The sequence below is a fragment of the Telmatherina bonti genome, assembly GCF_933228915.1.
Source record: "Telmatherina bonti genome assembly, chromosome: 17".
Classification (NCBI taxonomy): domain Eukaryota; kingdom Metazoa; phylum Chordata; class Actinopteri; order Atheriniformes; family Telmatherinidae; genus Telmatherina; species Telmatherina bonti.
In genome coordinates, this window is record NC_136615.1 from 11,526,825 (window position 1) to 11,553,806 (window position 26,982).

Consider the following 26,982-nt stretch of genomic DNA (forward strand, 5'->3'; position numbering starts at 1 on the left):
ATATAAAGTACGGATCCAAGATATAAACTTCACACCAAAGCCAAATTTTTTAAGGGTATAAAAAAGGTAATCCCAGTCCACCCGATCAAATGCCTTTTCTGCATCTAAAGAAAGAACCACTTCTGGTGTATCGGGTGGAGTGGGATAATGAAGAATGTTCAAAAGCCGGCAAATGTTAAAAAATGAATATCGATTCTTAATAAACCCCGTTTGATCATCAGTCACAACAGTAGGTACAACAACTTCTAAACGACGTGCTAATATTTTTTGCAAAGATTTTACTATCAACATTTAACAATGAAATAGGCCGATATGAACTACATTCTAATTTACTTTTGCCCTTTTTATAAATTAAAGATATGACAGCCTGTCTCATAGTTTCTGGAAATGTGCCAGCATTTGAAGACTCTTCATATACAGAAAGCAAAATAGAGGACAATTCCTTTGTGAAGGTTTTAAAAAACTCACTTGGGAATCCATCTGGCCCTGGAGCTTTTCCACGTTGCATAGAAGCAATAGCATTTGTTAATTCTTCTTTGGAGAAGGGCCTCTCCAAGTCTTGGGCAGATTGATCGCTTATAGTGGGAAGACTAAATTTACTAAAAAATGAACTAAACAACGATTCATTTCTTTTGGACTCAGAAGTATATAAATGTGAGTAATATTCACCAAAACGTTGATTGATTTCTAAAGGATCTGTTAATTTTACCCCATGCTTATTATTAATTGCAAGAATAGTTTGGTCAACCTGTTGCTGTCGCAACTGATGAGCCAAGATTTTCCCAATTTTTTCACCATGTTCATACATTTTATGTCTAGTTTTATTTAGAAGATTTTCCGTTTGTTTTGTAGTAATCAAATCAAATTCAGTCTGAAGAGCTATGCGTTGTTTGAACAGCTCAGGAGAAGAAGAATGGGTCAGGGCTTCATCAAGTCGTAAAATATCATCTTCAATCCTTCTGACCCGCTCTTCTTGAGCTTTTTTTACTTTAGCGCTATAAGATATAATTTGGCCTCTGAGATAAGCTTTTAGTGATTCCCAAATCAGACCAAAGGATATTCCTGGAGTTTTATTACGTATCAAGTATTCATTTATTTCTTTTGAAATAAATTTGACAAACTCATCACCAGGAAGCAAAAGTGTATTAAACCTCCAAGGTCTATATCTGCTGCCTGAAATTGGCATGTTTAGAGTAATCAACAACGGTGCATGATCTGAGATCACTATTGCCTGATAATCGCACTTATTAACTCGTGAGAGCAAATTATTGTCAAGAAAAAAGTAATCTATTCTAGAGAATGTCTTATGAACTGGCGAGTAAAAAGAGTAACTTCTACGACCAGGATTTCGAAATCTCCAGACATCAGTCATTCCGTACGTTTTAAGAAGCTGGTTAACCACTTGTGATGATCGAGTTGGATGCATGCTTTTAGGTGAACTACGGTCCAGTGAACATGATAGTACACAATTAATGTCACCTCCCAAAATGAGATGATGTGTATCTAAATTTGGTATTCTAGAAAAGAATCCAGTAAAAAATGCGCTGTCATCCCAATTAGGAGCATATATATTTGCAAGGACAACAGGAGTGTTATTTAGTTTTCCCACTACAATTACATACCGCCCATTTAAGTCTGCTTCAACTTTTGACATAATGAACGGAACTGTTTTTTTAATTAAAATAGCTGTACCTCTAGATTTGGAATGAAAATTTGAATGAAAGAACTGTCCCACCCATCCGCCTCTAAGTTCAGAATGATCAAAGGTAATAAGATGGGTTTCCTGGAGAAAGGCAATGTCTGCATTCAGCTGATTCAGATGAGAAAGCACTTTTCTACGTTTTACCAGGCTATTAAGAGACTTAACATTCCAGCATACAAAATTCAGCTGGCATATATTGGCTGGAGATGTCAGCAATGGATTAACCATGAGTTTTGAGATGTATAAGTTTTGACAAGATTATATTCAGTTGAATCAGAACATACCTTAGGAAATCCCATCACTACTAAAAATACACAAAATAATTGCAATATAAATGGTGCAACAAGTACCCACCCCAAATTGTCACCAACAAGAACATGGTGACAGAGCAACCCTTTACAACAAAATCCACACATTGCGTGCTTATCAGAACTCTAGCTTTCCAAGTAGGTCCGCATAAAACTAAAGTAACAATGAAAATAATAAAGTCTTTTGTTTTACCAAAGTATAAATGAAGAATATATGTTTTAGGCATTCAAAAATCAAATAATAATAGGAATACCACGGATATAATGGCAAATAGAAAAGAGGCAGAAAGAAAGAAAACAGTGCCCCAGCAACGCAGACATAGAAAATTTAAGGAATATAATTCTATAAAGACACAATCAATATAAAGAGTCCGAAATAATATTAAAATCAAAATGGGGCAACTTTACCAGTCATTATAGTCTCTTTCTTTTCACATATTTTCCTCTACGTACATCTTGGCTTTCGCTGGATCTTCGAAAAACTTTTCCGTGCCGTTATGTGTGATCCGTAGCCGGGCAGGGTGGAGGAGCCCGTAGCGTATCCCTTCTCGTCCGCGGAGAAGCTTTTTAACATCATTAAAGGCCAATCTGGCACGGGCCACACTTGGTGGGTAATCAGGAAAGATAAAGATGGTTAAGCCGTTGTAACTGAGTGGACCAGCTTCTCGTGCATGGCGAAGAAGGTCGACACAATCTTGGTAATAGTGAAGTTTTGCTATGATAGCTCTTGGTTTGCCGTCTGCTCTTCTCCCCTGTAAAGTGCGATGAGACCTGTCAATCACCACGTCCTTATCCATTTTCAAGGCATCTCTTAGTAGTCTGGACACTGAGGCAGGTGCGGACGAGGATGCTTCAGGGACATTCACAATGCGAATGTTAGACCTCCGCATACGCCCCTCCATGTCTACACATTTCTCCTGCAGCGTTTCCACAGTTTTCTCCAGTTTGCAAACCTTAGTTTGTAAAGTCGTGATGTCGTCCGAGCAGCCAGAGAGCCCCCGCTCTATATCTGAAATAGTTGTCTTGACAGTGTCCAAATCCGACCGGAGGGCTACCGTGTTGTTAGCAATTTCCTCCTTGACTGAGCGGAGCTCTGCCTTGACACCCTCGATCTCACTCATAAGCACTTTTGTCACTTCCCTCTGGAAAAGTTCAGTCATTTCAGTTTTAATGGATGACAACAGTTCCACTTTCAAATCCGCCAGGTTGGTTTGTTCACTTTGCTCGGACAACATGCTAGCCGTATCGCTTGGTTCTTCTGACCCAGACGGTGCGCTAGCATTAGCTGCATTGCTAGCCGTGTCAGGATTCGTCTCTCTTGATGAGGCCTTGCCTATGTATTTGTACTTGCGCAGGTTAGTCGCCATTTTCCGAAGAGAAAGCCGTCCCATATGATGCAATGGTGTCTTAGATAAGTCCGTGGTGTTTCACTCTTAATGAAAACACCAAATAAAAAGACCTAAATTCAATTTATGCGGAGCTCACCGAACACACACCCTACTCCATTGCTCGCTCGCTAGCGCCCCTTAACCATCGTTTTTATTAACATTTTTATTTTCATTTTTAAATGCATTTATTTTATTAAATCCTATACATTAAAACCGATTATTTTATGATTTACTGACAAAATTTAGTAGCTTAACGCAACATTAGGGCTGCTCGATTATGATAAAAAATTATAATCATGATTATTTTGACTTAAATTGAGATCTTGATTATTTAACACAATTATCCAGTATTTTTAAACAATGCTGCGTGTCGTTCTCGACTCAGCGTCGGGTATTATAACCACCTAACACAGTTACGAGTGGTTTAATCCGCTTATGCCATGGTCCCACACAGTAAAGATTTTATTACAAATTTGTATTTTTTTTTCTACAACATTTGCTAAAGTATAGGAACTATTTCATGTTGACCTGGACGTGGCTTTTATGCCAAACAACCGCTGTCAGGCTACAGCGCGTTTCTCTCATTCACCTGTTAAATGACAGCTGATCTAAACCAGCTGATTAGGGCGTTGCTATGGTAACGCCTCGTAACAGAGGGATGCTACAGTGTTTAAGTAGCCGAACTCCATGTGCGTTTATACGTAAATAATGCAGCCAGTTCTCACTAACAATAGTATAAACTATGTTGTAGTGAACTTCCACAATCGGCTACAGTTATTCTACATTGACCTGCAGCCAGAGCCGACTGAGACTGGCTGCCTGGGAGTGCTTTAGGATGGGAGAGGCTCCCACTGCTCCTTCCTTACAGTTACTGCAGAACAATATGTGCCTTAAAGTCAGTCACGAAAACACCAGAAAAGTTTCTAATAACTCCAGTAAAAGTTGCTAGAATTGTCGCTAGTCGCTTTTAACAAAAGAGGTCGGCAGATTTAGCGAGAACAGTGGCTGAATGAAACCAAAGCAGCTGTGGGAGGAGTTTACAGCACAGCGCTGCAATGCCAGAGACGCTACATTGGCATGAGAGGAAACTACAAAGAGAAAAATAATCGCACCCTTTTATTTATATGATGGTTGAAAACCCAGATCGTATTGAGATTAAAATCTGATTAATCGCCCAACCCTACGCAACATATTCATTTATTTGGTCATCTTCACAAAACGTTTGGCATACATATTAAACAATTAACCATGTATGTTTCAATAGCAATGAACACAAACAAATATCAAAACCCTGTTCTTAATTCTGTTTCCATTCACTGCAACTTAACTGCTCAGCCATTTGTTGCCAAAATTATGATGGTTGCACCTATCCAAACAAATAATAGTATTTAGGTGAGCTTCCACTTATCGGATCTACAATGCAGTGCAAAATGAATACACAATTGTGCTGGTATACTGTTTAGCTTGTAAAGCACAAGTCCATACCAACGCTGATTGAACTGAAGTAACTGTTACTCATTTAAGATATTAGCATTATGACCCTGATTTTTATGGATTATTTCATAAATGAAACATCTTCAAAGCACAACAGTAAAGATGATTAAATCTCTAATAAAAGAGGTAAGGGTAACCAATATATAGCCTGACTTCAGTTTAATGGAAGGAAGCCAGAACTCAGCTAGAATGCATCATTTATAGTGAGATGTTAGCTACCTTCAGCATGGGAAGGTCATGGTGTCTTGGCAGTTCAGTTCAGGGGGTTTTCAAGGGAAAAGGTTTGGGGACTACTGCTGTAGTGGACATCTAGTGAACTCTCTTATTTTTTGCTCAATTGTAACCAAACAATTGTTGGATTGGAGTGAATGGCTCAGCTTTGAAGTCTGCATGAACAATATTAGAAGTCTTTTTCTTTTTACAGAGAAATTGATTTTATTTACTGATGTTCTACATAAGCTGTAATTTGCAAGCTCAGAAGCACAGGCATGAAAATCTTTATTTCAAAGGTGCAAATACTGACAGGAAAAGTCCAACACTCAGTTCTTTGCAGAAGAAAGAAGCACAGCACAGTGACTAATGATGTCTTTCCTCTCCTCGACTCATTAATAGCATCACATTCAACTCCAGCTGGCACAACAGAAGAAGAGCTGCTTCTCAATAATGCAGTGGGATATTGGGTTAAGAAAACAGTGCAGCAGCTAAGACACACAAAACCATGTTTATACACCCCATACTGTCTGAACAAGAGGTAAAACAGCTGGTCATATGTACATCCGCCATGTCTTCTTTCTCACCACTTTAAAAAATTGCCAGCAGTGTTACATTTTCCTCTAAACCCATTTCAATTCCAACAAAGAAGAAACCATGAATACAAAAAGGTTAGAAACAATGGCTGAAAACGTGGCGGAAACAAGCAGAAAGACAAGCCTGTTTTTAGTGTCGCAAGCCGGGAATGTGGCTGAGTGAAACCTGAAGTACCAGTTTTGCTCTCCGCCTGGTTTTAGTTCTCACCAGTGAGTTTTGGTCTCAGTGGTCTTGTGTGACTATAGAATACAAACCCATGATTGTTTTCTTTGAATTTGTGGTGAAATGAGGGTAAGTAATCTGATCTGTGACAAAGAGCTTTTTCCAGCATCTTCCAGATTTTCAGCTCAGAACAGAGCGGCCCTGAAAGAATACACTCATCATGAGTGGACATGTTTTTGTCCATCTGACATTTATGTGCAGCCAGGACAGATTTTTTATAAATACAGCACAAAAAACTGAACGTAACTAATGCTAAATATGCTGAAAGTTAGATATTTAGTACTATATCCACCATAAAACATTCACTAGATCAGGGTTTTTCAATCTTTTTGAGGCAAAGCACATTTTTTTTCCCACAAAAAAAAAAAAATTAAATTTAAAAAAAAAAAAAAAAAAAAAAATCACAAAATACACCACAAACCAACTTTTTTTCTTTTAAAGTCCACATTAATAATATAAAGTCCATCATGTCAAAGCCTTATGAATAGAAATCTGATAAACACAAGAAGAAGGAATTTTATTATCTTTCACTGGGGTATGTTTGGATGAACACAAAGCTGCTTTTTAGACCAATTAGGGGAAATTGGCTAATTTCTCAGGACACACCTGATAATCTCTCATGGTACACTAGTGTGCCACGGCACAGTGGTTGAAAAACATTGTACTAGACCAAAGTAATTTTACAAAACCAATGCTTACATAAAATAGAAGAAATCCCTGTGGGTGAAAATAAAAAAAATAAAAAAAGAAAAAAAGAGGCTCCCATCTACTTCAACAATTCCAACAACACTGACTATTGACAGTATGTCAAAACATTCCGCACTCCCACACGCCATGACGTCAAACTTTACGCCCCCATCATTTGGTCAAAATGATGTTGTTTAAGAACAAATAAGGATTTACATGTGTCTCACAAATGAGGCTTAGTTGTCGTAAGAAACAAAAACAATGCTTTATCCGGAGCCTTTTGTGTCTGTATGATCTGGATTTAGATGTGATTTACTAGTTTCTTTAATAAATATCAACTGGCATGAGTGAGAATGCAATGCTGATACAGCTGAGGTGTTTTGACTGCCTTATTGTTCTATAAATGATGCCATTACCTGCTGTGCACATGATGAGATTCTCATTAGGCTTAAAGGAATGTGCTCCAACAAAACTTTCCCTCAGCTATCATGCCTAAATGAAACCACGTTGGACAAGATTTGTTTTACTCCTCCCTGAACTCGTCACTCATGAAGTGGCTCCGAGTATAGAGGATAAATATCCTGAATCCGGGACATCTTAATTCAATATCCCTTTGAGATGACCATCATAATTACTCCAATGAATATTTCCTGTTATCCTTAGACACGGATGGGCCCGAGGAAAATGAAGACAGTCTTATTTTAACTTAATTTGTTCAGGCTTTTGTAACTCTAAGGTTACAGAGATGTCATTTACCCCCCTGAGAATGATGTAAACTTGGTAAAAGGCAGTTAACTTTCAAAGGTTATGTCTTCCCTACTACACAGTGGGCTCATTAATAAGCATGTTTATCTTTCAGCCTTCTTAGCAGGCAGCTGATAGTCTGTCCTTTAATTCACTTAGTCTTGAAATATCAGCAAGTGGAAAATATGTAAAATAGCCTTAGTATTTACAGCAGCACTGCATATGAGACATAATGCTGACATAATTCAATAGCAAATATATTTAATTTATTTTCCATCTAATCCATTTAGAGTGGAGTCATCCTCTAACCTGAAACCATTATACCTATTTGTCACATCAGTTCTTATGAAATTAAAACAGAGATTTTTAATAAGGAAGTTACTGTAAACAAAATCAGTTTAGAATATTAGAGAAATAAAAAAACTAAATAATTGATTTTTCATTTTGTACAGTTAACATAGGAACTTTATGACTGTGTGACTGACACAGACACGAACATGCTCTGCGCATGTCTGAGTGGGTGCAAAACAGCTTGCGATTATTTTACCCCCTACAGCTGAGATGTAGCTGTGATATGGTAATTTATAAACCCTACAATTACAGAACTGTGTGGATGTGCAGAAAGGGAAACTCATTCAATGTCATCAAGATCAACCACTCTTCTTTTTTTTTTAAACTACCTGTTCTTTTCCTGTAAAAGCCACTTCCTGCTTGAAGATGACTGACAACACTTCTGCTGAGATGTGCAGCATGAGGGCATCTTGCGAGATGAGCTCAGCAAAGTCATTTGACGTCAACTCTTAGTTTTGACATCAAAGCAAAGGATGCAAAAAAAAAAAAAAGAAAAGAAAAGGAGATTATATTCATGTTAAGCCACATGGTAGCTGGAATACTGGTGAGTGGCTTTTGCAAATATCAATCCAGCTGAATTAGGCTGGTCCGAAAAGATTATTTAAAAAAAAAAAAAAAAAAAAAAAAAGTACATAGGAAGGTTCAGTACAAAAAGCACTTAGAGCTGTAGATCCTGACGACAGTTCAAATGGCAAAATTGATTCCTGAATCACAGATCAGAACAAGTAAATCATGTAAGGCAAGACAATGAATGAAAAAATGCAAGAGAATGAGGGAAAATATCTCCATTTTCTTAAAAAAAATAAATAAAAAGGGGGCCAGTAAATAGACCTGTTGTGAATGAATTGAGTACATAATTTATTGTATGCTGCGATTTAACATTTTCCATTATCCCCCTTTGTTTTTCTTACAACTTGAAGCCATGTTTCCACAACAAGCACCTCGTTCTTGAGATGTAACTGAAAGCAAAGTAACACATTATGAAAACAGACTGCGACAAGCAAAGAGCTCCAACAAGATGAACAGGTCAGCCTCCAAGCTTATGCCATGGCTTGCCTAAATATTTGCATAGATGTTGCACCATCAAAACAAACCCACTTTGTTTTGAAACTCAGAAACGCTCACTTACACCAAAACCAGCAAACAGAAAGAGAAAATACTGGATATTAACTTCACTCTAACTGGATCTCATACTTGGTGGAGAACATGACAACAGGAGGTTTTTCATTAATCATCAACCTCTGGGAGCAATTTCTGCACATCCAAACATTGACATAAGCTCTTATTGAACTGAGCAGTTCATAGCTGCATTATACATATTCAACGTTTTATCGCGACAGTAAACCAGGCAGAAGCTTAGCTGCCATGCAATGAACTGAAAATGTATTGATACAAAAGCACTTTAAAGATCTTATACTGTCTGTCGCTACACATCTCAGCATCCTGCATTAATTATAAACAATGCATGCACCAGATGTGGCTGACATCCTTCCAATGTGTGAAAAGAATGCAATGGCTTCCTGATGCAACGTACTGTAACTGTTTAGACTACAACACACACAAAAATAAACAGCTGTTCCGATCAGAAATGACAAACGTATCAGACACATTGAGCATGTCATCCACACACATTAAAAGAAGCCATTGATGCAATTTTTTTTTTTTTTTTTTTTTTTTTAAAGTGCTGCAAGAGTTTAAATTTTAATGTAAATTTGATGATTTTATAGCAACAGCAGTCATAAAGAAAGCCTCAGTGGATTTGACTCTGATGTGTACAACTAAGATCCATCATGCATGACTGGATACAGTCACCATTTTCTCTGTATTGGTTTATGTTGAACCACAAAGTACTTTATTTTTTGGGCCATAAGGCGCACTTAAAAGCTGCGTATTTTTGCAAAAATTGGCGGTGCGACTTTTAACCTAGGTGCGCCTTATACGATTGCTGAATTCCAAAATCTGTAAAAATGTAGTTCGATTTTAGTAAGCGCTCTGCTTGATTGATTGCAAGGCCATTTACCACCGTCTATGGGGCGTAATACGAGGACGAAATGAAAGAGTGGCTGAGAGAGGTATCTGTAAAGAGACCAGATGCTTTTTTCACGCATCACCGTCTCTGTTGATCCGTGACTCCATGCGCGCCCATATCGCTGCTACTGTGAAAAATCATGAAAAGCAAATAAATTCTGCCATCATCCCGAGAGGACTAACAAAAAAAAACTACAACTGTTGGATATTGGTGTAAACAGCGAGTTTCAAGTGACGCTGCGAGCATCATGAGAGCAATGTATGAGAGACGGTGAGCACACAAAGACCGGAGCGTCAAGCAAGTTACGCCACTATATGCGAGTGGATTGTGGATACCTGGACTAACCAGAGCTGGGCAATATGATGATATATATCCTTTGGACGATAGAAAATGTCTGTTGTTTCATATGAAGTTCTATCATTTATGCCACAATAAGGTGCTTTATAGCAGTAAATGTCAAGAAGCGCTTCACAGCATGCACGCTGCAATACCTAAAGAAACATGGAGAACGACGGTAGCAAACGTGTTTCAGAGCAGGATAATTCACTAAAAGATGACCAGCTAACTCAAACCCATGAGTTAGCTAAAAAAAAAAAAAAAGGAAAGATTTCTGTCTCGTGGATGCAGTTTGGATATATAAAAAGACAAACGTGGAACTAGGGCTGCAATGATTACTCGGGTAACTCGAGTAACTAGAGTACAAAAAATGATCGAGGCAAATTATCTGCCTCGAGGCATCGTTTAATTAATATCACGTGGTGATATATTTTAATTTATGCATCATCGCGGCATTCTCAGACCACTGCGCTGTTCGGAGGGACTACATCACTGTTTCAGTAAACAGATATAATATATAAACATGTATAAAATATATAAAAACAGAACCTGTCGCCTACGGTATGTCTGTACAGTATGACTGTTTCACCCGGACTGATGACGGCCAGGAGGACATTCAGCTTCGCGAATTATATCAAGAGCAGCACGTGTTAAAATGTACAGTGTTATAACCTGTGATATTAGTCAGCAGTGACTAGGCATGGCGAGGTGTCGGCTGCTAACGCACGTTAACCGTCTTGTAATCCATCCCTCATCTGTCTCTCCTGCACACGCAGAGTCAAAGCCCATGTTTTATGCAGCGTGTGACGGCAGGCGTATCCTCTGTTCCTGCAGCAAACTTTTATTCCGTATTAAACAGACACACTTTTAAAAGGCGTGTCGTCCACAAAGACATCGGCTAGTTCTTAGATACTTTGGACATGTTTACAAGTCAGTCCTTCTTTCTACGTAAATTCTTATTTTTAATCTTTTAAAATGCAGAAATTTGCGACCGGTTGAGATTTTTTTTTCTCCACACATTGAGCGCGTGCACAAACACGTTGGCACATTTTAAAATATGATACTTTTAAAACGTTTTAAAAGTATCATATTTTAAAACATTTTCCTCATGCATTAGGTAGTAACAACACATGCAACAGCTTCACAAATATACATTTATAGATTTACTTTGAGTTTCTAGTATTTGTTTTACAAATAATAATAATAATAATAATAATAATAAAAAATCATTAGAGTACTCGATTACTTGAAGAAATAATTGACAGAGTACCCAATTACAAAAGTACTCAATAGTTGCAGCTTTACGTGGAACCCACAACAGACTAGCTCACAGTCCCAACAACGGACTCCAACACAACTAACTCATTTATCACCTGCGCAAGAATCAGGATAAAAAATACAGAATAAAAAGGAGTCAACAAGCTTAAAAAGCAGCATCAAGTGGTGGCAAAAGCGCTCATAATAAACTCCAGACGCAAACGCTGCAACATGCATTTACTCGTGAAACACCATACAGCCATAGTTCCCACAGATGGAAGGAGATCACTGCTGTCATTGCCAAACACATCTGACACATAACTGATAACTGACACAAAAATACACAAACTATTTCCCTAGGAATACAGTATCTGGATCGATTGTTGTCCGAGCTTTCACAAAAGCCAGTATCATTGCTGAACATCCACATGGCAATGACACAGACTCTCACAACGAAGAGAGAGAACCCGCTATGCTTGATGGCGAAACTGCCCAGATGTATAATTCTGACACTGAAGATGAGGACTTTGATGGATTTGTTACAGACTGAAAAAAAAATGTGTGTATTTTGAAATAAGTAGGCTACCAGTACCGTTATGAATAAAGTTCAACCAAACTCACTGTTTTGGTTTCGTTACTTTTAGGTTTCTACTTATTTTTACTTTTGTTTTTTCATGCTACCCAATAACGCGGTGTGCCTTATGTGTGACCTGAAGACATAAATGGACTCCATAACTGAGGCTGTGCTTTATTATGTAATATGTCTTGTGGCTCGAAAAATACGGTACCTGATAAGCAGATAAAAGCCAGTATACAACAGAAAAATGCTACTTGTCTTGTCTTGAACTCAGTCATCTCAATAAGAGCTGGAGGAAAATATGCCTGTGATCTAGGCCAAGAGTTGCAAACGTTGACAGATGGTAATAAAAGAGCAAGTAAGACACAGAAGCAACAGTGACTAAATACATTTTTAACAAGAAACAATGAATTTCACTCAGAATTTTAGTGATACTGAAGAAAATAAACCTATTTTCCTTAACCGATTTACGTAAAATCCATCAATAAATTGGCATTGTCTGTGACTAACTGACAGAATTAATCAAATAATTAATCAAATTAAATAAAGACCCTCTTCAATAGCCATGATTGAAAACTGATGCTTCTGTAAGTAAAGAGAGAAATTAGACTAGTTATCTGATCCTGCTTGTTTGTTTGGTTTTCCATGTGAACAGGAAAGACAGAGGGAATAAGATACAATTTGCCAAGTCTCAATAACCAGGTCAGACACATTCAGGTCAGAGCCACGCATTCATGTAGACAAGCACCACATTTCCCCTATTTTTGTCCTGCAGAATGTTAAATTAGATGACATTTCTCCTAATGGCTTGTTTAGGTCAGAAACTCCATTTATCTAGTGCCACATTGAAAAAAAACAAAACAAAGACAAATAAGCTGTTAAGAGAATGGCCATACTAGAAATAAAAGTCTACTTTTACATAGAAGAAAAATATTTATATTATTGGTCTTTGAAATTAATTAGAATATTTTTGGACATTACATAATGGCATAACCTATAAAAGAATCCGTTTCCAAACTAAAGAAACACAAGATGTCTATTCTGAACCATCTTTGTTATTTTGTATCTTAAAAAAACCCTAATATGATGTTTAATTGTCACTATATTGCAGAAGACCTGAGAATAAAACAAATTATTTATATAAATAAGACATTTTTGAGTGTCTTGACGATAAAAAATGTGATATGTCACACTGTGATGCATGCTGAAAAGGGAGCATCTGACTGTAAGCATTGCTCTCTCATTTCCAGTGTTTAAAATTAATGTCTGGTCAGATTTGATTGTGTCTGAGCAAAAATAAGCCAAATTCTAGTGAAAGGAGGAGGAGATGGAGAAAGAAAAGGAAGGTAACAAAGGTTATCATCAGGAGTAAATGAATGAATCCAACATCTGCAAAAACAAGCCAATACTGTGCTGAAAATAAAATCTATTCAACAATCTGTTTTAACATCATCATTAAACTTTATTTATAAAGCACCTTCCATGCAACCAGCAACACAAAGGGCTTTTCTCCAAAATAAAATAAAGCCACTACAGAAACAGCAGGCCAGGGTCTACATCACAGCCATAGGGCTGCAGTTTTCATCAGGAAAACATGCTACAGAAAACACAAGGACTCTGCACTTGCTGACCAACATTTGGCTAATATTAATGTCACATTTGACCACTAACTGCTGCAAAACCAGCACCCAATCAAAGAGGCAACATCTAACACCAAGACCGCATCAAAGCCGAGAGCAGAACCTGCGTGTGGAAAATAAGATGCCCTGACAAGATACTGAATCACATGTCAGAGGTGGTTACTTATATCTATAGATCACTGCTAAAAGTTGACCAATTCATTCTCATCAAAAGAAATCCAAGTACAAAAGTCTGCCTTGCACGTGTGCTGCTGATGCCTAACAAGCTGCCAAGGTCAAGTCCACGCACAAAAGCATCCTCGTTACTGGAGCACATTCCTACATCATATTTCGAATGAACTTCATTCTCTGAAAAGATAAGGTACCGAATAAGAAGCTGGAGGAATAGTGGCTTTTAAATCTTTAAAGAAACAGTAACAATAACACAAAGAGCCACGGCAGGGAGGACGTGCAAATGAGAAATTTTGGCCTTGAAAGATAAAGGCTGTAGTTTCATGAAAACCGATACGCAGTTTTATCACTGTGTGAAAAATCACAAGACGCTCTCTATCTAACAACGAGGCATCGTTTTTCAGACACCATAATCTGATATTTTGCATCTGCCAAAATGCCAAAATTTTTAAAAGTTTCGTCAGAAAAATGAAAGCAATTAGTAAAATGTCCCCATGCATACTTGCTTAAAGCAAGAGTCACCGCAAGCATGTGGATGATTGACAGTATGTATCAGAACGAAGCAAGCAAGCATGCTCACATGCAGCAGCCTCATCATCATTATGTAGCTATGCATCACTGATTTCCGTCACGTGTGATTTTATGACGATAATGGAAGTTAAGACTGATTTGGTGACCTCAGTGTCGATGCTTGTATTACGTGTCATTTGATGTACATCATGTACATGCATCATGAATGCTTTATGCAGGCTAGTCAAACAATGCCACTGCTCTTAGACAAACCTGTTCCTATCAGTAAAGCTGTCTCAAGAACATGCCTCCTGTAATCTCATCTTTTTGTTCACACTATTATAATCAACAGAAACCAAAACAAAAGGACGACATCTAAAAATGGCTTGTTGTTTAATACAACACAACAGCAAATCCAATCCAATGTGTGATCTCTTTAATCCATGCCTTCTTTTTCCACCCTTTTCAGGTCAGACACTATAGATGTGGGTATCCAATCCAATCCAGAATTAAGTCAGGTTGTTAACTTGTAAAGAAATGTTTAATTTAAAATATAAAATCAATATTCTCACTGTTCCATTTAAAGTAGTTTACAGTGGGTTTTTTTGGCCAGCAGGGCTTTAATGGCAAAGCAGGTGCTGTGTTCTTCTAAACCCATACAGGCCAAAAGAGCTCAAACAGACAGACTAACCAGGCAGCCAGACCAATGTGGCATTAGGTACACAGTGTCTATAAATCTAATTTATCTTCTGTAACAACCACCTCTGCTACACTGAATTAACATCATACGCGTAAGCTTAGTTAAGGAAATAGTCATGAAGTTGTTAGAAGGGGATCGGTCCATATCTGGGTTTGTCTTTGTTCTGAACTTATTAAGATGTAATAGGATGTTGAATGCACACGAGCTAGTTTGGCAGGTGTATCGTGTGACTCTGCCTCCAGGAAAACAAGGTGGAGCGTTCTTGTTGTTTCTTGTTAAGAATGGGACCAATGTTTGCCTTGAAAACACCACTTCCTTGGGAGGAAAAGATTATACGTAACGATGCTTTAAGACAAATATAAATCTAAATCCAGGCAAACCATTCTGCCAATGGAGACCACTTATTGCTCATTTTCCAGTCTCCAGCAGTGCATATGGAAGAGCTCTACCAAAAGAAAAGGAATATGAAACAATTCGTCCGCATTTCATACCTTGTCATCTATCACTCAAGCGCCTGGTCCCAATGGATGGCCAACGACAGATCCAACAATTGGCTTATCTAAAAACAAAAGGTTAAAAACCATAAGCAAGCAGGTATAAAAGAAAAAACAATTTAAAGACAATTTCAAATGACCATGGATTCTACTACTATTGCACAAAATGACAACTCAATCATTGCTTTTTATGACCAAAACACTGAAGGCAACCCCCTGCAGCACTACCACCACTGTGTGGAGTGTTTAAATCCTTTAAGAAGATATCTTGAAGAATCAGTTTTTGGTTTATTTGTTTCATAAAAAAAACTGTGCATTACAAACAGTTTGCTGAACTAGTAAAAGTTAATGGAAATCCAAACTGATTAAGCTTGTTAAAGAGAGTGTGCGTTTCCTGATGCATGCTAAGTAGTCAAATTTAGGTCAGAATAACCTCTTTTCTGTCTCATGTCACATTAAGCTTCAGGCTAGTTAGGGATTGCCTTTGAAACTGTGGCAGCTTATGTTCAACAAAAGGAACAAATTAATTAGCAAAAGTTGTTGGATGGATGAGGAATTTATCAAGTTATAGAGAATATACTGAGATAGAAAAGCTCCTAAGTGCCAATAGTTCTGCTTTAGGACCCCACCACGATGTCCAGACGACCTGCTCTCATTGACGAGGTTAAAGATGCTTGTCTGAAAACAAGAACCTTAACAAGAAGAAATGCGCCGTGATTTTGATTCTCAGGTCAGAGCACAAAACAACATTATTGTCTGTGCATGCCTGGAAAAGCATTAGGCTTGCCAGCTGATCTGAAAAAAACAGAAGAGCCAGCTAAAAAGATAGGATCATCACTCCTCTATCCTCATTGAGAACAATAGAGCTATAGAGCAGGAAAGAGAGAGGGAGTGAAAGGAAAACCAAAGAGGAGGGGAGGGGCGGGGGGCAGAAAGGAGGAGAAATTTTGACTTATTCATTGCACCTCCCAATCAGCTGCAAATACATGAGACGACACTGACACTCATTAGTTTCTGCCCCACTTCCTCCTGGGTGCCTTTATCCTCATCACATGTATTTGGGATACTGAATCTTGCCGAACACAAAAGTTCCCTTCGTCGCACACTGGAAATACAAGCTTCAATTTTAAACTGAGGGAGGCTGACAACTGGGGAAGGGGGTAGCTTCAATGCATTTCTCTAATCTCCTTTGCAGCTATTTGCTTTCCATTCACACCCATCGCCGCTATGCTGCGAGACCAAAATTAGGTGGGAGAAGGAAATCACCTGAAACATTTTTACACAAGCTCTGCAAATGAGACAGACCTTCATCCTGCACACAATAAGATTGTCACACCGATTAAAATTGATCGAAGTCTCATTACATTTATCATAAACCTTCATTGCAATGCTGCTTAAATACACACTTATCCCAAATTCACAAGCTTCGAATAAACAGCTTAATCATGACAATAGTTTTATGTTTGGCTAATGGCATTAGTAGCTGTTTAAGCTTCTTAGAAAACATATGGAGGCATCAGATGGAAAATTATATTTATACAACACCAAACTTCGAGAACAGACTATCAATCCATTTTTTGGGAAGTCAATCATATACACGGAGCTAAGTAATAGAGACTTGTTTATTTTGTTTGCTATGGTGACAATATTATTTTTTAATTCCTAGCAATTCAAATTTCTCTGTGCCTTGTTTGGTCAGTGTTTGTTCATTTGCTTTGTTAATTGACTTTGCAAAATGCTGCAAATAAGAATCTGATTCAGCCCATTCTAAAGCTGCTGTCAAAAATTACAGTATGAGGAAACAATATTTTGGTACATGTGCTGCAGTGGAAGGTAGGCTTGTTAGACCGTCAGTAAAAGCAAAATGTTCATAAATGTATGGGCACAGGGAGACAAGGGTTTTTTGTTCCTTTTTAAAAAAAAAAAAAAAATACAATTGATAAACAAACAAATACAAAATCAGGATGAAACTGTGATGGCATGTGACTTCATAGCTTAGCTATGGCATGAAGAGGTCAGTAAACAAACTTATGTCCGTTCAGTCTGTAAGAAATTGCAGAATATGGACGTAAAAACCAGACATGGAGCGTCTTTGTCATTTTGTCATTTTTCTGTCTGTAAAGCGTCTTGAGATGGCATTGCCGTGATTTGACGCTATATAAATAAAGTTGAATTGTATTGAATTTAAACCCCAGTTCTTTGGCAATAAAGATATGATCTCATGCATCACTAATTCTGCTGGAGGTCCATTTTCACAATCTAACCACATGAGAACAGGCAACGTCTATTCATCATACTAGGCTATTTTTGACCTGCTGACTGACTGTATGGGTTTATATATGAGCACCTGCTGTAGTAGCAGGACAATATGAAGTAATAACATATTATAATTACAAATAACGTAACAGTGAAACCTGACCCCAGTCTATTGAAATATGAGCCAGTCACATATGTAAAACAAAACCTGAACAGCTCTACGTTGCAACTGGATGTTGACAAACTCCAGAGAAAAACAGGAAGCTTCTGCTATAAAATGTGGACAAACCATAAACATAAGAATGTCAGTCTGAGACTTAGGATCTGATGGTCTTTTGGGGAACTGGGTTGTTGCAGTTACGTAAGGAACATGATTAACTAAGGAAAAGATTTGAACAGAACTAACATTTTGCAGGACAACTGCATCATGTTGGTGATATAGTTTGACCATTAAGCAAATGATAAGGTTCTTATCATATTAAAGCAGCCTAAACATAATACCTCACATGCCCTGCGCACATAAAAATGAGTTAGGCTATACAATGTGCATGTACCTTATCACAGAGATAGTAGGTTTAATCTGCAGCAGTTATTACAACAGCCCATTCCTGCAGGGCCTACTTTAAAAAAACTACTTTCAAATTTGGCAAACATAACCCTTTCAAAATTTTTCTCCATTACATAAGTTCCTCAGCACAAAACATATCTTCTTCATTACACAAATGAGCCTCGTTTCTCTACGTACGTTTTCTAAGGCCAGCTTGAACTGTTCCTTTGAGTCTTTTACAGCCGTCGGACACAAAACACAAGACGGATTTGTCTTTATGAACATAATTACTGATAAAAACACTAAGACTGAATGAAGTGCAGACAGATGCTCTGCTAAGTGGGTCACAGAGAAATCATTAAGGGAGAAGCTGAATGCACAGATGTGTTTCAAGCAAATACACTAGCATGTCAAATGGTATGCAAATTTCCCCTTCGACACAAATAAGGAGCCAATACACAGCCTCACAAGGCTTGATTCTGGCCTCAATCTCAATTCACTAGCTGTCCATTCATTATCTAAATGTACATGCATTATGGTGCATTTCTTCCTACATGTTAAGCCAAATTAACTGTGAGAAACTATTCCTCTTTAGGTTATAAATCAAAGTCTGTAGCTATTAAATCAAGTGCATTACTCCAACTTGTAATTTGTGTAATACGGCAAAATAATGAACAACCTGGAAATGTCTTGAAGACATGTATTTGAAGCCATTCTGCTACATAAAGAGCACTTAAGATTTTGAATGAAAGGCAGAATCTGTGCTTTTTATTCATGGTGGGAGTATTATTAGCTAGATTGAAATGTTCTTTAAATTATAAATATCAGTTCAGGACATCCCCTCTTAAAATAGCCTGCTCTAAATCTAGTCGACTGCGCTGCCTCATTACCGCAGTGCAATGCGTATCTGCTTAAAAGGCTAATGTGTAAAAATCATGCAACAAAATTTATAGAGTAATCCAACGGTAATCCAACCAGTAATCATACGGATGCACATATTTAAGACACAATCTTTGCAGGTGAGAAACTATTTTAAGAAAAGACGAAAATTTTGCAATTTGTACTTCCACTTTTAGTCTTTCTCAGTATGAGAGCAGTTTGAAGACAAATTATAGTCATCACATTGTTGACTCACTTCATTATCAACTATGCAATGTCAATGTCATTTCCTTCAAACAAAGCCATCCATTTTTTCCCCATTTGCTTTAAAAGAGGAAGACAAGGACTTCTTGGCAACTTGCATGCCAACAGATTTAGGGGGATCAACATGAATTTAAAAAAAAAAAAAGCCAAGAAGAGAAAACACACATGTAACATGTAACCAAACAAGCCAAAAACTTAAAGCACATTTACAAGTGGCTTCATCATTCTGGTGTAAACTGTGAAAGCGTTAAGCGCAACATGAACTGGCTGAAAAGTACCTCATGTTCTCTTGTTTGTCACCAAACTAAATCAGACGTGACAATGATTCGTGTAAATAAATAAATATACAACAATGGAAAGGGTGTGTTGTGTCGTCCTCTTACGAAGATCTAAAGTAAAAATGTCTGGCGACATGGATCAGAGAAGCACCAGCAGGGTTTAACTTTAGCTTTTCTACCACACTGAAGACGTTTCTGTTGAGTTCAGAATCACAACATAGACGCTGCTGACGTAAACTTACTTTAAATGATATAAATCAATTACTTGGGAGGACTGCCAGCTCACATCCTGGGACAATTATGTTAAAACAGAGCTTATTTATTACCATGTCTGAATTAAATAATTCTACGGTCCAATTGGACTAATTTGCTGCACTGTTTCCAGAAGTGCAAGCATGTCATCAGTCTCTAGGATGACGCACTATTTCCCCACATACTGAAAATTCATTTGTGGCATGGTGTTAATGTGAAACAAAATAAATAGATATATTTCAGAATATGAATGACAATGTCAATCAATTTTACTGGCAAATGAAAGCATACAGACAGGGTTACTTAGGTTTTTATCCCTATTTATAAATATGAATTTTAAAAGATTGCTGGCTGTACTGACTTCAAGAGTCTGGCATATTTACCAAAGCCTACGGTTGTCACACCTTCGTCTCCCCCCCACCCATCAGCATTACAAACGTCTTTGAACCCACTCTATCAAGTGAAACTCTTAACATGCAACACTCATGCTAAGCAGGAACCTGACACAAGGGGCTGCACATGAAACAAACTTATCTCACATGAACCATACGGTCCAGTTAAGTGTGTGAACAACAGTGATGCACGATATTGGATTTTCAGCAGACATCTGATACGCCAATATTTTACGGCTCATTTGACTGATAAAAACCAGACTTGTTCACCCAGTGCCCATTATTTTATTTATTTGGTTAAATTATATTGGTGGAACGGCTATCCGATATTTAATTTTAAAGCGGATATCAGCCAATACCAATATCATGCTAGTAATACCATTTAATCTGCATAGAAAACAAATAGAACAAGAGTGGCTACAGCCATGCCTCTCATTTATAAACACAGACTAGGGCTGAGCGGTATGGCCCAAATCTTATATCACAATATTGCTCATTTTATATCCCCATAACGATATACATAACGATATAAAATAGTTTGTGTAATTTTGTGTCAGTCATCAGATGTGTCAGATGTGCTTGGCAACGGCAGCAGCGATCTCCTTCCATCTGCAGGAACTATGGCCGTATAGCGTTTCACAAGTAAATGGCTGTTGCAGCGTTTGCATCTGAAGTTTGTTATGAGCACTTTCACCACCGCTTAACGCTGCTTTTGCAGCTTTTGCTAGCTGACTTTCTGTCTTCTTTATCCTGATTCCTGTGCAGGTGATAAATTGAGACAGTTGTGTCGGAGTCCATTGTCCAGACTGTGAGCTAGTGTGTTGACGGTTCCACGTCGGTCTTTATATCCAAACCGCATCCACGAGACAGAAATTTCCCCTCTTTTAGGAACAAGCTCATCAGTTTGGGTTGGTTGGTCATCTTTTAGTGATTTATCTTGCTCTGAAACACGTCTGCTACCGTCGTTCTCCAGGAAATGCATCTTGACGAAAAATACTGCAGTAAAGCACCTTATTGTGGCATAAACGATAGAACCTCATATGAAACGACAGACATTTTCTATCGTCCAAACGATATATATCGTCATATTGCCCAGCCCTAACACAGACTAAAATTAAAATGTCTATTTTATATATTTAATCTTTAAACTCTACCAAAACCTCACTAATCAAACCCACCAGCAACAACACCTTGTATAATAGAAACAAAACACACACACAATAAAAAGAAGAAGCTTGACAATAATTTCAATGCTTAATCATCTACAAATTATCAACAATGTCACATGACTGTTTAGTCACCGAACATGTGCTCTTTGGGCTACTTTATTTCTACTTCCTGCTCAAAACCAAATGTCGATCAAGAATATGAATCAACTCTAAGATGATTAAGTTCAAGAGGAAATGAGTGCATGTTTGGTCATGCTGGCAGGTATTTTTAAATACCAAGTTAAAGAAAGAAAGAAGAAAAGCATCACTCAGCTATACAACACGTGCTTGGACAAACACACCCAGTGCTGCAGTGATAATAGAATAGTAAATAAAGACACTAGAAACAGACAAAAAAGTCCAAAAATATCCCCTGATATCTGATATTCCACCTGCTCACAGTTTGTTTCAACAGGAACAACATCTTTAAGGTAGAAAAGATCCTATTTCAAGAGGCTTTTGCATCAATGTTACCACTTATTACAAACATGGACAGTTAAAAACACCAGACCAAAGAAAAACAAAGATTTTAGCACATCTAACTTGTTACAGTTACAAGTAAACTGACCAACCAAAAGTCAAACCTCAGGGGTTTTCTCCTTTTCAGTCTCCAAGTGACACAACCTGCTTCTGGGAAAGTGTTATGAAACTACTGTAGGAAAACAATAGTATAGCAGAAAGTTTTTTTTCTTACAACAATCCTGTCATCAGTTTCACATAAGAAGTCAGATAAATGATCATATGAGGTTCTTTAAAAAGGAAGCTGAAAACACCAATGCAAGCTTTCAGTACCTCAATGGAAACTTAGTTCTATAACTAGGATGCACATTTGCTGATTATTCATATAGTTTGAAATGATCTAGAATTTTTTGTGATGAGTGGTGGGATGGTGGTTTTGGGAATGCAAAGAATAATCCAGTTCAAGTTTGAGAAGAAAAACCTGTAGTTAGGTGAAAATTAAGGGTTAAATTATGCAAACTGTACGTCAATGTTACTATCGTTTCAATCTGCAGTTAGATGAAAATCAGCACTTGGGCAACAGGCTGGTAACATTAGAGAGGCAGTTGATAGGTTCTAGTCTTTGTTTACCTGTTATTGCAGGAACGGATAGTCTTTAAGGGCTAATCAGATCTGTTTAACAGCATAACAAGGTCAGTCATCACATTCATTGCGTGGGTTTTAACCTCTAAAACAGACCCATGGTTCACAAACGTGGACGTTGTTTTAATAAAACACTTACAATACGCCAGATCATCGGGAAAAAGTAAAAGTGTACAACATTTGAAGGTGTTCAGTGGCTTTTTCCTGCAACAATCAACCTGGAGAACCATGTCCTTTACATAAAGACTTAAAACCACAGTCTTAGTTAAGACATCCTGCTGTCACCCTCCTGAGTTTGTTAAGCAATGTTAAATTAGTTGTGTTTACCAATTATAATTATTGTGAGAAAACAGCTTAAGCTTAAAAGGGAAAACATCTAAATTTTAAGCTAAATAACACGCTGAAACGAAACAGGTGCGTTCACTGGACAACAGATTTTCCTGATTTCCTCTCCGCGTTGTTCCGTTTCTTTAGTTTTTTCGCGTTGTGTACCAAATCTCATGGCATCATTTGCCGGAGGAAAAACACAGTAAGGCGAACCTGATGTGATTAGACAAACTAAGAGATATAAATCCAGTTTCATCTCCAATCTTAACACTTGAGTTAAGCCTGGACAGTAAGCTGATTAGCAAAGTGGTGAGAAATGAAAACGCCGATTTTGTTGAGTGTACAGCAAACTAATCCTCCATCCGCAGACGAGCGACAATAGACCGCTGCTGGTGTTACAGCTATTAGGTTAATGACTCTTATTTGTCACAATATTCAACATACTGACAGTTTTCAAATATACAATATCACGTTATGATGGATATTTTGTGTCGATTGCCAATAAGACAGATATTGTCCTCAGCGGCATTGTAAAGGGGTAGCCATGTACACACAGCTGTTGATCAGACATACTCAATACATTCCCAACTTCATTGTTAATTAAAATCAGAAACAAATGAAAGCAATTTAGTTAAACTTTGACATTACAGTCTGATAGCTTAAATCGATTGAATTAATAAGCGAGACTCAAATCGGGCAACACCAGAATGGGACCAGGTCGATACTACAGTATCACTACGGTGCAGCTAACAGCAGCGCTAGCTTGTTGTATTGGGGGGGCCCCGCAGACAGAAGCATTAACTTAAACAAACAAATAGACTTACCGCAATTAACGTCGAGTCAGTGTCTCATTTAACGATGTTCAGGCCGTGGGATGGGTGTTATTATCCAAAAAAGTACTTAAAGAAGTGGGTGTTGGCTAGCTTCACAGATTTTCCTCAGCGGTAGTTCAATAGCGTTAGCAAGTAGCTAATGCTGCCCACTTAAAGAGCAACTCTTAGCTGGCCCAATGCGCACATTTTTCTCAGCAAGACGTCCTCAACTTGTTCAATGTCCCCACCTGTTTTCACACTTAAAATGTCTTACCTTCCAGACGTAAAATGGTCCCAATTTTATATGAATTAATAACACAGAACATTAAAAAAAAAAAATCCAAAATGTCCACGACATTCAGCAAGGAAATACAAAAGGCAAAAATGCGCACGACCTCCGGTGGAGCAAAACCTTGTCTTGTAAAGTGTGCCGCGCCCAGATGTTTGCAGTCATAATTTCCTCTGGTTTAATCATTGACAAGAAGCACAGCTGTACGGAGTCGTCTGGAGCTACATTGAGGCTGGTGAAGTACTGCATGAAGCGGCGAGTTTCCTCTCCGCGACCTCTACGCGTAGTAGGCTGTCCACCAGAAGTCGCTTTTCCAGCTTAACCGAGAGCCCCGATGATGCTTTCACTATCTCACCCAGACAGCGTTAGTGATTATCCCTATCTACCCCAGTCCGCTGTGTCGACCGCGTTTCCCCTTCCATATTACACGTAAGATATGTTCGCTGGCAGACTACAGACAGTAAGCACACGAAGCAGCCAAAATAGGCATTTATTAATCTCGTTTATGTGTATGCAAAAGGTGTTGGTAGTGTTCACAATAACTAGGGCATTCTAGTTGTCATCTGGCGCCCCCTGGTGGAAATTGAGTGTTTTTCTTCTGTTTTTATGGATAAGATGGACTGTTTTTAATGTTTTTGTGTTGATTTTATTGTGATAAAATGTAATTGTTCTGGTCCTATAGCTTTTGAAACATCCCTCGTCCTATATTTTTGGGATAAATGAGTAGTGTTCAGGTAAAATGAACCATTAAAATTGCAAGGTAAAACAGTGTAATCGCTGATGAAATAATTAAATGAACTTTGAGTTTAATTTAACTAATAAATCAATGTAAAACACACATAAAACAATTTAATAATACATTTTCTTCATTCATTAATTTTCTGAACCGCTTAATCCAATTGAGGGTCGCGGGGAAGCTGGAGCCTATCCCAGCTGACTTTGGGCGACAGGCAGGGTACACCCTGGACAGCTCGCCAGTCCATTACATTTTAAAATGTATTAAATAATTCTTGAATGGTATTACCCCAAATCCTCCCCAAAACACACTGTAAAAGCTAAATAAAACAAAAGGACTTAGATTTTTAGTTTAATCTCACAGTGGAGAAATTCACTTGTTACAGAAGATTTTAGTGTGGAATAAAGAGTCAAAAGCAACAGAAAAAAATGAACATGCATCACAACAAATATAAATATAGCACACAAATGTACAGATACATATGAATAAAAGTATAAATAAATGCAATTATTTCATTTCATCAACCCATACTTTACTCCCAGGAGAACATTAACAACCCATTGTACATTGAAACAGAGACATTTTACTAATTCATTGAAAATAATTCTACAACACCTCTAAAAAGTTGGAACAGGAGCAACAAAAGGCTGGAAAAATAACTGGCACAAATTAAAATCAGCTGGAGGAGTGTTTGACAACTAAGTATGCTCATTAGGGACATGTCAGCCACGTGACTGAGGAGAAGAGGAGCATTTCAGAGAGAAGCATCCTCTCACATGTAACACTAGACAGGAGTCTTGTGTCTAAAAATGATGTAACACTGTCAGAAAAATGTAAAATTGCAAAAAGGTCAGAGGATAAAGCTATATCATCCACAGAAGAAGACATATCTGAAGAGAAATCCAGAAACACCAGTGTCGTCTCTGGATCAATGCTCATTTATAATGGTCTGAAGTAAAGTGGAAAACTCTTCTGCAGTCAGATGTATTATTACCTGAACTTGTAATTCACAAATAGCATTGAATAGAATAAGAGAACATCAGTAACATGACAATTTTGGAACTCCAGTGTCCGTATTTGCATGTGTCCATGTGTTTGTATGTGCACAGCTTAAGATGCTTCCTGAATCCAAGCTGAAACATACAAACATCACGTCTGCATTTTCAGAAAAGGAATGTGAAAAGAAATGTAGTGTATACCATCAGGAGTGTCTAAAGTCAGTCCTCAAGGGCTTCGGTCCTGCAGGTTTTCGATGGCTCAACAGCCAATGAAGTTCTGCACAATGACTGATTCTTTTTAGTCGGGTGTGTTAGAGCAGGGATGCATGGAAAACCTGCAGGATTGTGGCCCTCGAGGAATTTAGCTGGACACCCCATGCATTACACATTCATATATTCAAATATGAATCCTTTTTTAATGAGCTGAACTCTGATGGTGGATCATTTTAGCTGAAAAACAGGACCCAGTTTACCTCAATGTGTTGAGGTAAATTAAGTAACCTAAAACAATGCTTTTACGTTTAAAAAAAAAGTTAAAATTAAAGAATTACATTATAAATAATAAATTTTCTCGTTCAAAACAATTAGATTTTGATTTGTTTATTTCTGATTTATCCACCGACTGATTTTGAAGACGAATTTATCTGTGTGGCCACTCACCTCACAGTTTTCCTCAGCAGCCTGGATGTAAAACATTCTCCCACCCACAACAGCAACAACAAACCAAACAAATCAGTGTTGCCTTTTTTTCCCCCGTCAAGTACAGCTTTATCAACACTTTTAAGGAACTTGTAACCTGACTATTCAAATTAAAATAGGAAACTTTAATTTCCTCTGATGCTACATTATTAACAAAATCTAATGAAATATAACCTAAGTATGAACTCTGAAGTGTTATTTATTCATCTTTATTTGAGTCACATTTGTCCATTTTAACAAAAATACACAAAACATTTAATAAAAAACAGCGGTCATTGAAGATAACGACAGCTTGTTTTGTTTTGTTTATTAGAAAAACTATTTAATTTGTTTAAATTACTTTCAGTTCGATTAAAGAATAAAAAAGAAAGACAGAAAAGGTACGGGCACTTGTTCCAGTGTTGCTAAAAGAAAGAGGAATACGTTCTGTTACATGTTATTGGCTGGGTCAAGACCATTATGAAAATATTTCAACACTGGATGAAATATAAGAACTTTATGCAGCACATTTCCACATTTAGCAGTGA

The 26,982-nt window shown here is 37.7% G+C and overlaps 1 protein-coding gene across 1 annotated transcript in view; it reads right to left on the bottom strand.

Moving 5' to 3' along the window:
• The window catches only part of erbin (erbb2 interacting protein), a 60,998-nt gene extending 36,717 nt beyond the window's left edge, over positions 1-24,281 (bottom strand). Inside the window, exons 1-2 of the mRNA XM_079256148.1 lie at positions 23,746-24,281; positions 15,415-15,482 (exon numbers count right to left, since the gene is read on the bottom strand). The gene's annotated coding sequence lies outside the window, so the exon portion shown is untranslated. The remainder of the gene's footprint in view (positions 1-15,414; positions 15,483-23,745) is intronic.
• Between the last annotated feature and the right edge of the window lie 2,701 nt (positions 24,282-26,982).